Here is a 15,898-nt window from a genome sequence, read left to right as displayed (position 1 = left end):
TTTAGACAACAAAGAGCAGCAGAAATGATTAGCATTATATACACATTTTGCAATGCATATATGATACTATGTCTTTATTGCTTACCCTAAATGTCATCATACTATGCCCAACAATTACCATCTGAATGTCCAATGTCAACACTGTTACTATTGAAGGAAACCAAACATGTGGCCAGCACTAAAATCCGAATGTGCTAATATCCACCTGAATGTCAAATGTCGAAAAAATCTTTAACAAAATTACTGATACTTGAACATAGACCTTTACAACTAAGCATTTCTGTAAATGTAATGATATCAAACACAATTTCTGCCTTAATTTAATTTCAAAGCTTTAGACCAAAAAAAATCGAAATGCTGCAGGATTAATGAGCTAAAAAAGCTTGAGACATTTAAATTATCAACTAGAAATGCAATGGAAAAAAAATCTAAAAGTAAAAAACAAAAGTTGACAGCAAAAATTTTAATTAACAAATACACAAAACAACAAAAGCACATCAAAATTGCCAAAATTTGAACAGAAAAAAGATAAATAAAACCTAATTCAAAATATGATTAAAACTGAAAAAAAAACAATAACTCCAACAAAAAGCAACTTTGGGACGTATACTGTAACAAGGTCAACCCTGACGTCGAGCAATCTGAAAACATGTTGATTTAAAACAGAACACATCAGAACATTCAGACTTCCACTGAAACACTTTTTCTGACAATCTTGACATGCTGGAGTATACTTGTCATAAATTATGAAGAGAAACTCTGTTATTTAAAAATGCTGTTTTTATTTAGCTAAATTATTAATATAGTCATATCTTCTTCAGGGACTGCAGCTGATTTTCGACAGGACTCTGTAACTCATTTCTATGAAGTTTGCACATGCGGTTTGACCAAAAACCAAACCCACCCTGTAAACAAGGTACTGTGACCTGACCAGACCGATGATGTCAAATTTTAAGACTGAATGGAAAATCCCTCACCTTGTTTATATTACTGCGTCTAGAGTCGACCCAGACAAATGGATTCTTAGGGGCTCTGCAACAAAAATATAGTTTGAAAAAGCATATATTAACAGTGTTGTGGTACGGGACATTTACCACACCGTATTACATTTGATTCATGACTTCTTTTTTCACTGCCTTTCTATCAATGTCTCTCATATTTTTTCTGATCTCTCTTGTTTTCCTTCATCTTTCTCTCTCTTGTAGACAGCGCTTTGGGCAGTACCGAATATGATAGAACCCTATCAAGAACGGCTGAGAAAGAGACTATGTGAGGGCAAGAGGGACCTGAACTTAAACGCGCACACACACACACACACACATACACACACACGCTCACTTTGTGCAATCTATGTGTGTGCTAAGTGGGTTAGGCTTCTAAATGACAGATCATTATCATGCTAATTAAAGCGTTTTGTAGTTAAGACTTGCACAGTATTTGTGTGTTTGTGTGTCTAATTAAGGCATGTTCATCAGCGCCCAACTCATTTACGCCGGGCTGGTGCGACACACTGATACCAGCACACGGACAATAATGAAGCTGCTAATTATTAATGCACTTTAACATATTTAACCTTAACACAACTGGACCAACACAACCCGAAATAGCAACACCACACGAACACAACCCAAAACAGCTACACCAAATAAATACAACCCGACATAGTTAAACTTTATGAACACAACCGAACACAGCTAAATGGTGTGAACAGTCTAACACAAGCTAAACTGTCTGAACACAACCTTGCACAGCTAAACTACACAAACAAACCCAACACAGCTAAACCCCATGAACACAGTCTGACACAGTTCAACCAACCCAACCACATCAACAGAACCCAACACTGATAAACCAGACAAACACAACCCAAGACAGCTAAACTGAACAGCCTAAAACAGCTAAACCCTATGAACACAGCCCAACAAAGCTGAACCACATGAACACAACCCAACTTGGCTAAACAGTATGAACAGCCCAACACAAGTTAATTGCAAGAACACAACCCAACACAGCTAAGTCATGTGAACACAAACCAACAGAGTTAAACCACCTGAACTCAACTCAATAATGTTAACACAGTCCAATGCAGACATAAACACAAACAACAAATTAAAACAAATAAACACAACACAGGTGACCTGTATGAACACAACGCAACACAGTTACACCACATGAGCAATACCTAACACAGCTAAACCATCTATATTCAACTCAACCCTATGAACACAGTCTGATGTAGCTAAATAAAGCTAAAAGCAGCACAAATAACAAACTAAAACAAATAGCAGACAATAACACAAATGACTAACTAAAGCAAAACACAGCTGAACTGTATGAACCCAACCCAACACAGCTAAACCCTATCGACACAACCAGACACAGTTACTGTATGAACACAACTCAACTAGTCTAAACCACACAAACATATCGTATAAATCATATGATCACAACACAGCTAAACCCCATAAAATAACCCATCACAGATAAACTGTATGAACAGCCCAACACAAAAAATAGTACAACATAACCCGAAACCAATAACTGTATATACACAAACAAACTCAGGTAAACTGCATAAACACAACCCAACCCTACCCAGCACATTGCGGCCTCGCAGATGTTGACCTCTGACCTCTCTTTAGGTCAGATAACAGTACCACTTTTAAACTCCCTCGAGTCTCTGCAAATGATAGCAAAGCACAATTTGTAGCCATTAGTTTGGTAAAGATTCAGACATGATAATGATTGATGAATTGGATTTTAATCAACTAATCAATTTTATTGCCACAGTCCATTATTGAGATAAATTCTAGCACCATATAAAAAGAAGAAATCTGATTTCAAATCAGACCCCCAAAACACCTATATCTGTGGTAATGAGGGTGAAACTGATCTCAGACCGGCACCCTTAACCTGAGAGGCTTCGAGCGTGTGATCCCCGTTGACTCGGTAATGCTGTAGAGGACATGGTGTTAGCTCAGTTCAATGAAGCGTTTCCTCATGCTAATGCTAGCGGTTGGGGCGAGAGAGGTTTAATTAGCGACTTAGTATTGATCAGCACTGAGGGTACCTGTGCTGACAGTGCACAGTGTGAGAGTGAGTCAGTAAGGAATGTAATTAAGAAATTCAGAAACCACGAGGGGGGAGGTCGCTTGAAATCGGGATCCTTGGCGGACTGTGTGTGTGTGAATACTGCCGTTCACTTTTCAGAGTAAATAGGCATTTATAATGAAGCGTTTGAGCAAAATAGCATACTTTGGTATTCCAAAGTATGCTAGGATAAGGTAACGAGTAATGATTGTTGGGTCAAAAAGGGATGAACCCAACAGTTGGGTTGTAAATTAACCTATGTTGGGTTGTTTCAACCTATTTTTGTCGTATTGTTGGGTTGAATATACATTTATTTTAGAGTGGTACTTAGATTCTTGACATTAATAGGTACTTAAGTGTCTTTTTAATTATAAAATTGTATTATAATGGTATTTCCATACTTAAATGTAAGAACGCCATATAAATGTTATTTTCTGTTAGTGTACCATCCTATACCATGGTATTCACATGGAGGGTGTGTAGTTAGAGACGGTTTATATGCTCCAAAAAGTGAGCTGAAAAGAAATCTCTATCTGAGTCCTTTGAATTCAATAGCAGAGAGAGAGAGAGAGAGAGAGAGAGGAAACCATGGAAACCAGAGGTTTGAGATAAATAGCTGAAGTATGTCCCTATGCGTGTGTTCATGACCTGCACTCTGTCATGCCTGCTATCTATACTTGTGACAACGCTGGGTGTGTGTGTGTGCTGAACTTAAATTTATGGCAGTTACACAGGTTTTATGAGTGAATATAACCATGAACTGCAACCCAGAATATGGCAAAATATAGACTAAATAAGAACTGACAATTTAGGTTTCCAAACATCTCTCTGCTTCCAACCAGTCACCTCAAAACAAGTAGACTGCGTTCGGCACAAACTCATTTCAAGTGAAGCTATATTTAATTTAGTCAACCAGAACAGTTCTGCGTCACAACCATTGATCTATATACATGACTGGATTGCGACTACAATGCTAAACCAACAGCAGGAGGTGAAGCCATCGGAAGCGATCGCGCCACCATCTTGGTATGCCCAACTGACAGAGAGCGCCATTGACTTAAAGTCAAAATGACGATCTAAACTAACCGGTTTCTTAAGCTTATAAGACACGCTTTTAGTTCACATGTGTGTTTAATTTTATTGTTACTTCTGATGTTTTTTCCGATGTTTACGTTTATTTTGGGCAGGATAGCGACGAATAGAAATCAATGTATCTAGGTGAGTGTGTTTTGCACACTGTTGTAATGGCACATGTGTAAACGTTTAGAAATAAAGCTTCGTGACTTAAAGAACATATACAGCCTGTATTTATCTGCATTTAGATTTCAGACTAAGCACATTTGTCATATGTTGAGGTGTTTTCTGATGGACGCTACTGTAAAGAAAATGAACGTAACTCACTCTATATCTAATAAGACAGGAAAAAGGATTAAATAATTAACCATTTACATGCTTAAAATACTTGCATTGTAAGAATGTAGATTTTAGATATAAAACATGGACTTGTAAGTTACTGTTTCATCATTAATATGTGACAACTCCCTATTAATTGAATAGAACGTCTGGGCACACCAACATGGCGGTGTGTTATGCTTCAGTGTAATGACGTCATAAGCAATCCAGTGATTTATATAGATCAGCGGTCACAACACGCCGGTTCAAAACGACTGATGAACCGAATATTGACATTGCGGTATGCTGTTTGTGTATCTGTGATTATTGCTAATGCAGCAAAAGCCGCAGCGGGACGCCCGTCTCTCTGCTGTCTGTCTCCGGCTTAATTGTTGATCTTTAATTCGGTTAAATTCAGGACAAAGACCCTGTCGATCCATTCTGCTCTCTCTCCATCATTATTCTCAGCCTTTTTCACGTTCCTTTTGCGGCTTAATTGGTGGACGGCAACGCGGCTTAATGGAAGCAGACTGCTGAAAGCTTTTCAACGCTCGCAATTCATCTCCCTCGCTCTCTTTTTCTCGAACGCGCATTGGAAAGTTTTCTCACTGTCAAGCGGACTCAAGTCGGTAGATTCTTACAGTACGTGAAGCTCACAAACTTTCTCATTAAATCTGTCACGAAGATGTGTGGGTCGTATTCTTTGCCTTTTGAAAATGTGTTCTGTTTCCAAGACCAAAAAAGTAAAATATTATTTCAATTAGTATGGTGTTATCGGGTAAGTTGGGTTGAGGTACTAGCATTAAACATATTTTATTATAGTAATTTTACAGCAATAATCGAGACCGTAAAATTACTGTAATACAGTGATGCAAATCATCTATTGCGAATGAATGAGAAATAATGATACAAACACATTACTTGAATTTGGCGAGGAAATGCAGATTGATTAAAATGTCCCATAAAAATGTCATTAATTTAATATAATTCCATTCATTCGCTAATTCAATATCATATAAAATCATCTTCATTTTCTTAATGCTTTCTTGTTTTAAATTTCAAATGTGACCCACACATGTGCTTTGCAGTTTACGTGAGGTTTGCCGTTCTGATGTTTTTGTCACACAAAAAAAAAAACACACACACACACACTATAACAGATAGCCGTGCGCTTTATAAACGAAGGCCTCCTGCAGTCTCAGCTCTCCGCATAGACGCTGACAAATAGATGCCTTTCTTGAAAAGCTGCGCGGAACGTGTGTGTGCGTGTTTGCTGCAGTGAGGTGAAGAGTGGGAGGGATAGAAGGGAGAGATTTGGAGAGAGAGAGAGAGAGAGGGAGAGAGAGAGTGCTGGAGTGGGTCGTAATGGGTGTAATTTGAGCGAGAGAGAGACGGAGACGAAATAAAGAGCGCAACGATTAGGAGAGGAAGACGGGGGTTATACAGAGAATCAGAAATAGAAAAATGGTAGAACGCACAGCCGTCTGAAAGGTTTGGCAAGAACTGAATGTAATAAGAGAGAGAGAGAGAGAGAGAGAAAGAGAGAGAATTTAAAGGTGAAGTGAGTCACTGCCGACTCTAGAAGCACCAAACAAAAATCACAACTCTTTTCAAACAGGTTTCTTCAGCGTTCCAGGGTGTCTGAGGGTCCTTCAGTTCACAGAGGTCTTACATTTGTTGTCAATCGACCAAAATTCTTAACAAGCAATGAAATCTAAAGTTTCTCTCCGATTTATTGTGGCATTTTCACGCTTTTAAAAATGATGATTCTTTTGTCCTTCGCTGAAAAGTGTGTTATTTTTTGGAGGATCTTTTGACAGAAATACAATATAATCTACATAACTATGTGTTCAGAGGTGTATAAACCCTCACACGATGAAGAGTTATTTTTTAATTACCTTAGAATGAGCTATTTCTCTCTACATACATTGCGGGTCCCCTTACATTGAAACAACTTACATATCTAAAGTAGCCCTAAACAGACGAAATGCACTACAGAGCGGATCTAAGAAATACATTATCTCCTTCAGCAAAGATGCGAAAATGTGACGGCATCATAGTCCTGTGTCAGCCACCGTAGTGCTCCGAAAGGGAGGGGTGGAGTGAGCCGAGCGCTGCTAGATGGCTATCAATTTCATACACTGGACCTTTAAACATAGAAAAATCACAGCAAAACAAACTTTTTTTTCTTCAGTATAAATCAACTTGTCCAACTGTCCTTGAGGACGCAACAAAGCTTGCATGGCCATACAATGTCATTGTGTGTGTGTGTGTGGCTGGTAAGGTTGAACCTCCCAATGTGAGGTATTAACCTGATAACATGTCTGGACCATCCCCACGGCAACAGAAGCTGCTGTTCCTTTCCATCTCTGGCATGCTGACCTTTACAATGACCTACCCGAGAGAGAGAGAGAGAGAGAGATAGAGAGAGAAAGAAAGAGAGAGATAAATACACACCTGCCCATAGTTATAGTCCTGCATCTGCAGCCTTCAAAGCTATAGTGATGCACAGGTGTGTGAGTAAGTGTGTGTGTTAGTGTGGCACCTGCATTCGTGTGTACATGAAAGGGATTTGATTTTAGATTTACATCAAACAGGCCTGTCTGAGCTGACCACACACACACAATAACACACACCCCTCTTTACTCCATTCGTGTGTTCTGGGTTAAAGCTTATTAAGATGTTCGGCGTGTGTGTGTGTTTGGTATGTGTGTGGGTAGTGAAATATCTCCTAACTCTTGTGAAAACGGTTGCAACAGGGCTAATCTCAGACGGCACACCCACGGCCCGTTCAGCCTGATGCATATCGCACACAAAAGCGGCAAGAGATTTCTCAAAGCGCTGCGCTCAGATCTGATTGGCTGGCTTCACGCGATTTCGGGTTTCTATCAGGCCGCTGGAAGCCAAGTTGCGATCATGGGCTGTTAATGAGCACATCTGAAGATCAACCGGTCGCTGTTGCCAAAGTTTCGTCAAAGTTTGCATCAGCTTATCTTTGGAAGGCATTCAAAGGTTTGTTTGAGCCAATGAGCACAATTTACACCTGGTTATAACATTTTTTACAGAAAAAACACAAACATCTGTAATTTTTATGGCTGGAGAAGGTTCACTTACAACATAATTCATAATATGAGCTGTTGGTACATAAAGATGTAAAAACAACAAATTAACCTGCAATTTTATGTTTTAAACAGAGAAGGCGATAGAGAGGGAAAAGTTCAGATTTAAGCCTTAATGAAGTAGCTTTAGGAATGGAAAAACGTATTTTGTTCAACGATCATTCTATAACTTAAGTAGTAGGGATGTAACAATATCAAAATCTCACTGTACGATAATACCTCTGTTTTTCAGTCCACGGTACGATATTTATTGCAATACTTCAATACAATACAAGTTGTAGACGTGCCACATGCATCCTCTTTTCTTTATCCTCTAATAATAACTGTTGCTAAGAGGTATGAGTTATAGTATGAGATGGGTCAAATGTCTTTTTTAAAACATAAAATAATTGCATCAGATGGACCTCGCCAAAGGTAACATCTATAATTTTTTTTAAAATTCTCTATGTTAGGCCTGGAAGATCTATCGTTTCATACAGTCATGTGACCACGATAATATTGAGACAATTTTGCTATTGCGATAACACGATATGGATAATATTGTTACATCCCTATAAAGAAGCATGTCTTTTTCAACTATGGAGGTATATATAACACCACCCTGGTCCCTGGCCAAAATTTGAACATTTTGGTCACCCCATTTAGGCTGATAGATGGTATGACATCACCCACATAAAAAACAGCTGCAGGGGGGCGTTACCAAGTTGACCGCCGAGTGACTTGCCAAAAGGGATTTTATTGATTTCACACCCTCAAAACGCACCTTATCTGTCATTCAAGCGCTTCGGCTGGTACGAGAAGGCCAGAACCCCCCTCAACCAATGCTACGCAGGAAGCAGCGAGCGATTATTCCCGGCTGCCTCATTTCCAAGTCCAATTTCTCAGAATGGAGCATCTGAGTGACGCCAAGCGAAAGGACCGCCGCCACCCCCCCTCCTCTCTGCCGCAGGAAGTCGGGTGTGTAGAGAGCATCCTGCAGTCGATAGGGTTATCGATCCCACTCGGGTTTGGTAAAGTGACAGATAAAGCTACGAGTGGAATGACAGGGCGAGAAAAATCATTTAACCCCGCGGGGGGAGAAGAGGCGGCACGGTTAATGACGGCGTACGCCGAGGGTTTATCTTCACGGTAAGATAGCGGGTGCGCAAACACAGCCGTCGTGCGGACGAGAGAGGGAAGAAAAGAGAGATAAGGGGAGAGAGAGATAGACGGCGAGACGTGCCTCATTTTCTAAGAAGTGATTTGAATAATGAGCGAGTGTAATTTTCTCTCTCTCTTTCTCTCTCGTCCGCGGTGGCGGCTCTCTAATTGCTCGGGCTGAATGTAGAGCGAGCGCGCAGCCTGTGATCTGAAGCTCCTGCTCTCACGTAATCACACGAGCTTTACTCCGTCCTTCCTTTTAGCTCCTTTATGTTTTCCTTTCTCTTTTTTCTCATTTTTTTTCTCGCAGTCTCCAGGCGTTTTCCATGAATAGAATAGAAAAACGGGCCTGAAACTTTTCACTTCCTTTTTAACAAACGAGCAGAAAATCTTGACACAACTTCAGGAGGTCAAAAAAACTGACTTTTAAAAGGTTTGTGATTTTTTCAACCCTGTTACCAAAATACGGGAAGTGTCTAAATACTAAAATTAACATTACCAAGGTTTTCCAGTAACACCATATATAGCTTTTTAGCGTCCAATCAAATCCTACATAAATAAAATATTTAAACTGAAATAAATTCCATCTGTTTGTCCACATAACAATATTCACATCTGAATATTCTATTGTGACTGATTAGATTCACATTCAGTTCACATTAGTTTTGCCACCTGAAAAGAAAGACATACATGAAGTAAAGAAAAAACAATTAAAAGCATTTTCAAAAATATGATACTAATCTAATAATTTAGTCTATTAGAACCCATATTTTTGCTAGTAACTTTAAAAAGTCCATACGGTAAATTTATCTCGTTGTTGGGAAGCACAATCCAGTCTTCAAGCACTTTAAATGATCTGCAACATAAGAAAAGAGAAAGCAGTAAATGTTTGCATTCACCTCGGCTTTACAACAAGAGTCAGTAGAAAGCCAAACCAGATGCTCAAACTACTTAAGACGTCATTGTATGGATGAGTGTGTGTGCATGTGTGTGTGCGTGTCCGGGGCACGAGTGCGACTCCTGAGTGGCAAATACAATAATTGTATGTTACGCTGGCGCAAAGCAATCAGACATGAATAAAGAAATTAATTGGCCGATCTCTGGAGTTTAAAACACTCCCTCCCCGACACACACACACATACGCTCTAATAAGCCATGGCTGACAGCCCCTCCTGTGAACATTAGCGGGCAGAGGATCAGAGAGGGGCATTATGGGAGATGAAAGAGGTGCGGAGGATGCTGCAGAGGTTGCCGGGGTGTATTACGCCCTGCGAACCTGCCAGGCTGGAGTGGAAAGAAACACACACACATTCACACACACACACACACACACACACACACACAGGATGCACATGGCAACATTTAAAGAAAATATCAGAAATGCTAACCTTAACTTAATTTATTTACAGTTTCTGCTAAATAAATAATATAATGTAATGTAAAAAAAAATATGTGTAATGTTAAACATTTGGCTTATAAAGAAACGCAACTATTCAAGAACTTTTATGTGTCATAAATAATTCGGACAGAAAAGCTAAGCGCAGTTTTGTTGTTGCGCTGACGGTAACCAACTATGATCAACTATACATACCTTTATTGTTGTATTTGTCGTTAGCGAATCCTGTTAATGATAACAGCCGCTCCTGTGTTAAGTAGCCACTAAAAAAGCATAAATGTGAAAATGTAACTATACAAACATTTAAAAAAAAACACCACCACACGTAATTAATTGTGTATGCGTTCTCATATACAAGGTTTGCTAACTACAAATAAACATACCATATAGTTGACCATAGTTTACTTTATGTAACCATCATCGTAAAAGAAATGTATAAGTAGTGAATACATTTTTATGTGTTTATGCGTTAAACGTAAAAATTTATGTATGACTAATAAATGTAAAGTACATACACAGTAGTTGATTATAATTTACCCATCAGCTAAAAAAAACTTGCAAATGCAAAATAGCGTAAACGTAAAATGTAACTATACCTGGGCTTTTAAATCTGTCATACAAATAAATAAATAAAACACTGTCACGCACTTTTAGATACTGTAATAATTTCCAATATGCAGTACCTAATAGGCCGGTCGAAGCATTCAAGCCCCTGAGTGACAAGATGATGACTCGTATTCAATTTTCCCTCTAATTGCCCCCACAGCTGCCCCACCCCCCTCAGCCTCCATCGCATTACTGTTGCCGTAACAGGCTGTTTAATAAACGCACCTTCTCCCCAGGGGTGTGTGCGTGCGTGTGGTTCTCAGAGGCGGTATTTAGAGGTGACGGGGTCATGCAAATGGTTTGTGTTTCTTGAGACGTGTGGCTTGTCTTTGACGCCTGGCTCACTCATGCATGCACAACGCGCATGCACGTACCGGCAGCAGCACCGGCGTGAAGCGAGAATGACACTTTGTGACTTTAAACGCAGATCTGAGACCAGGTGTTCCGTGCTTTTATGATTCCCCGCTTTCATCCTAGATGGAAGAAGAGATAGACGGTGGGGGGTGTACGTGGGGAGGCAGATGGACAGGGACGGCGACGGATCGCATTGTCTGTGCGCTGAAATTACCGGCAATGCCTATCTAAACAACATCCCAGCGGGAAACGGCTCTCGGCGCAGCCTGCAAGCGAAACACAGAGAAAGTAGCAAAGATATGAAACACATTTCCGTTCCCTGAAAGAACATTCTTAAAAGAGCATTTGCGTGACTTCATTAGTTTCCGGCGCAACAAGAAGGAACGGTGCGCATTTGTTTACGGGATAAACGAGCGAGAGACCTTTTCAGATGTTTAGCGTGCGTGAACGCGGAATCTCAATTAGCGAGAGGGTCTCTGGCTCCGAACGAGACATCAGGCCTCACGCACGTGCCGAATCGATCAATTAATTAGCCGGCGGTGCCGCGATCTGCCTGAGGTCTTCAATCAAATGCACGCGCACACACGCTCGCAAGAAACGGCGTGGTGGGACGAAGCCGCTCAGACGAAGCAGCAATCTCTCTCTCTCCTGTCTGTGCAGCACAAGGGCCCCCCGGATGGCATATTATTCATCCAACAGACAAGCGAGCGGGAGAGCGCGAGGGAGCGCAATAAAAGCACGTCTTCACAGGCGCGCGCTGACTCAGGAGCTGCATATATCAAAATAAGAGGAAAAAAGCCGGAATTATCCGGTGTGCTGCCGAGAACGTGGAAGGAATACAAATACCACACACGCACGCACACACGCTCAATCTTCGACACGCTGCTTTTGCGTCTGAAGCCTCTTTCTCGGCTTCCTTGTAGACTGGGAGCAATTTCCTGCCCTGATTGGTCAGATTACGTGCATTAGACAACTGAAGTATTTAAATCGCAATAAAATAACGGGAAAAGAGTGCCTGGACGTGGGAAGATCAGCACGCGCTGTCTCTCGCTCGGCTGCGGTCTTGCGCTTTCGGTGCCACACACACATGCACGCAGTGGAAAATTAATTCAGGCACTGAAGGGGAGCGCTGTCTGTGAATACTAATGCCAGCGTGCTGAAAGACCCCGGCAGCGCATCTCGCGCACATACACTCATACAACTCCTGTGTATGCGTTAGACAGGTGAAGTGTGTGTGTGTGTTTTGGGGAAAGTGCGTAAGATATTTAAAGCATGCAGGTGTGTTTTAGTCAATGTGAGTCTTTGACAGACAGGTGAAGTGTGCTATATATAGGCAAAGTGTAAGACATTTGAAATGTGTGCGTGTGAATTTGTTAGTTGTGTAAAATATTACGTGTGTTTGTGTGTTTGGTAGATAAAGTGTGAGTATGTTTCTACTAGACGAGTTTCCTGCATGTCTGTGTGTGAATTGTGTACGTCTTGATATGTTTGTGTGTTAAACGTGTCTATGAGTCAAGACTGTGTGTGTGCGAGTTTGCTCTTAACTGCTCTTTAATACCCCTCAGTCTCGCGCTCTTTAACAAGCCTCTAACGATCCGCGCGTCATTATAGCTCCGCTGTTCCATTCCCATTAATGTTTACCGGCCACACACACACACAGACACTCACGGCTCATCTGCATGGTAAAGGTCACCCGGCTGCCGATGTAATTGGCCTCTGTCGCTGGGAGCTACGGCGACGGAACAAACGCGTGTCAGATGCGCGGGAGTCGCCCGTCTTTCTGCTGTTTGCTTCCGCTGCCGTCAGGTTGTTAGACTGTATCTGTAAACACAAAACAGTAGCGAGTGAATTATGAATGCAATCTGAACTGTAAATCATTTGGATCATAAAATTATTCTTGTTGTCTGTGTAGTGGGTGTGGATTCAGATTTTTTGCGTGAAAAAAATTGGGGGTACAACTTCTCAATCTAATTCATGAGGCAACTAATTATTTCTAATACCAAAGAAAAAAGCTCTCGCCTCTCTATCGCCATCCCTGTTTGAAAGATATAATTGCACAATAAGCTCAACTTATAAATCATTATCATACGCTTACTGTTGTGAATTGAGTAAGGTAAGTGTAAGGTTTATTTTTACTAAAAACAAGTTAAGGATTGCAGCTTTAATACAGAATTTAATTTAAACAGAGAATACTATATTAACACTGGAAAATAAAACCGAATTTATTTTGTGGTGCTGTTACACGGACGAGGTTTCAAAACCCAACGCTGTTGTTAATTACTCAAATTGGCATTTGATAGTAATTGCTTAAATACTGTAATGTAATAAATTGGCGGAAAAATATTCCATATCTTGTACTCCGTGTGTGAGAACGCATAGACAGTTCAGATGTATTACGTGCTATATCTCTCTTATCTACATAGAGACCACATTTCTACCAGTAAATCGTAGTTATTAAGAGTCAGTTACATATCATCCACCAGACCGAACAAACGTCAGAAAAGCCTCAAGCAACGGCAGGGGAGAATCTTAATCTCATGTTATGAATCCGCAGCATTGCCTCTGATTTGAAACCAGAGTGGGCGAGTCATTTTGAACAGGGTGTTTTCATTATAATTAATGATCAGTCATCATATTCACAGTAATTGATAAACATGTTCTGCTCAAATTAAAGCATTCTTGACATTTTGTTTTAAAAAGACCAAGTTGTGTTCGTCTAACGTTTAAGGACTTTTTAAAAGATGGAACTTGTAAAAGTTGTGTGTGTGTATTAGCATACGAAGGGTATACAAACATAAACACATACATGCACATACACACACACACACACACACACACAGAGGAAGTAGGCCATTGTTGTGCTGTGACTCAAGGGAACATCTCCTTCTACACCTGAAGGTAGACTCTCTCTCTCCTCACTCTCTCATCTTCATCTCCTCCACTTCAAACCATCCTACCTTTCTGCAACCTACCTTCCTCCTTCTCCCTTTTATCTAGGCTTCCTCCCGAAAATCTGCCCCATCACACGTACTCTGTCCTCTAGATCCATCTTGTACTTGAGACAGTCTTTCATTTCACTAACTGCATCTTTACCCCTCCTCTCTCCTCGATACGAGGCCGACAGGGTAAGCGTGACGTGCATTGGTGCCGTTCGCTGGCTGCCTCGCGCACACAGACATGCGTTGAGTGTGACGTGCGCTGGCAGTATTTGCAAGCTGCCACGCCGCTTATCGGAGCTGTCAATCACGGGCTGGTGACAGTGCCTGGCAGGCAGCGCCATGGGGAGCCCGCCACGCAAACACACACGAGCGCTTGTTCCCGGCTGATCAGCGCTGGATGTTCCCTGACACACACACATACACGTATATGTTTCACATGCACTACATCGTACATATCATTCGTATGCACATAACGAAATTGGCTTTTTAACAAAACTACACATAGACATATGTTTAGTTTAAATAGGCATATATAGACAAAAATGCTAAGTTAACAAGTAAAAAATTAAAATTGGTTAAAAAAAGCTTTTTAGTGAAAATAGCTTAAGCCAACATATTTAAAGATGCTTTAATATAAATTAATTTAGAAATGAAGAGACATTGTTATAGGAACTGACAATAAACATACTATTTATAATAAATACTAAATATAAATACTATATATACTAAATATTATATATAACTAAATGTAAATTAGTTATTTGAAAGTTCCACAATAGTAGTTTTTGTCTTCGTTTGTAAGTTCAGCCTGATCTCACCCGAATTAAAAACTATTTTACGAAATGGCTAATTTTTATAAATTCATTTCGAATCGTACAAAACGTTTGATTGTTAAAAAAAGCAATGCTGAAGCCCCGCCCCTAAACCTCACTGGTTCCAAAACAGCTTGTACAAATTAGGTACTGATATTTTTTACTAATTTTACAAATTATTGCGAGACAGTGTTAGTTAGTTTTGTTATGACGGCAAAACATAAGCAATATAACAAACAGACACAAAAATATTATGTGGCACTGCACAAACTTAGTGTAAACGCAGGAGTCCAGGTCGCTCTGCTTAACTTGAGACACTTATTTATACGAAAATGTCTCGGGCGAGTCTTTCTGAAACCCCTTATGTTTTAACTAAATGGGTTTAAAGGGAAAGACAGACTTTGTTTTGACAGTTCAGCTGTCAAACTTTGGTTCTGGAAAAAAAGTAGTGAAACCACAGACCTACCATAATGTGAAACAAACCAAGTCGGCCTGTTTTCTGTGGCACATGCATGCACAGACGCCTATAAGCATCCTTTTCTGTTTTCTTTCGTTTCTCACTTGAGAACATAAGTTAAAGTTATTTTACTACAGTGCATATTTTAACCCAAATAATATTTATTTTATAAATCTGTGAAAGTAAATTCTGCATTGGCCTAAGTAAAGTGAGACCATGTGATGGGAGGACAATTTACCAACTAAAACTAAACAAATTTTCTCTCAATTGAATCAAAAAAATCTATTCGCACTTCAAACCGAATGCATTCAACATTTGCGAAAATTCATTTGAGAAAGTTTTCCTCTGCAGAGCCACTTGTTTCTCAAACAAACAGACAAAACATGTCACAAGTCTTGACTTAATCCACTAGAAGCCACAAGACACGAACACATTTTTAATCATAAACATTCCTGACATTTCACAAAAAACGAGTGGAAATTGTTCTGGAACAATTTTCGCAGTATTGTTGATTTGCCGCAGTTCAAACTTGCCTGCAGTTCCTCGCTGATCTTTTCATCCCTCACCGTCCATCATTTCACGAGCCTCATCAA

At 40.2% G+C, this 15,898-nt stretch overlaps 1 long non-coding RNA gene across 1 annotated transcript in view; it reads right to left on the bottom strand.

Annotated features, from left to right (window-relative positions):
- Positions 1 to 909: 909 nt before the first annotated feature.
- LOC130430513 (uncharacterized) overlaps positions 910 to 15,898 on the bottom strand; it is a 30,825-nt gene continuing 15,836 nt past the window's right edge. The window contains exons 4-8 of the long non-coding RNA XR_008907831.1: positions 12,766 to 12,918; positions 10,333 to 10,400; positions 9,541 to 9,597; positions 6,795 to 6,876; positions 910 to 1,032 (exon numbers count right to left, since the gene is read on the bottom strand). This is a non-coding gene — a long non-coding RNA (uncharacterized LOC130430513). The remainder of the gene's footprint in view (positions 1,033 to 6,794; positions 6,877 to 9,540; positions 9,598 to 10,332; positions 10,401 to 12,765; positions 12,919 to 15,898) is intronic.

Source organism: Triplophysa dalaica, chromosome 10 (genome assembly GCF_015846415.1).
Source record: "Triplophysa dalaica isolate WHDGS20190420 chromosome 10, ASM1584641v1, whole genome shotgun sequence".
In the NCBI taxonomy this organism is placed as follows: domain Eukaryota; kingdom Metazoa; phylum Chordata; class Actinopteri; order Cypriniformes; family Nemacheilidae; genus Triplophysa; species Triplophysa dalaica.
This window is presented reverse-complemented; position numbering and strand designations above follow the sequence as displayed.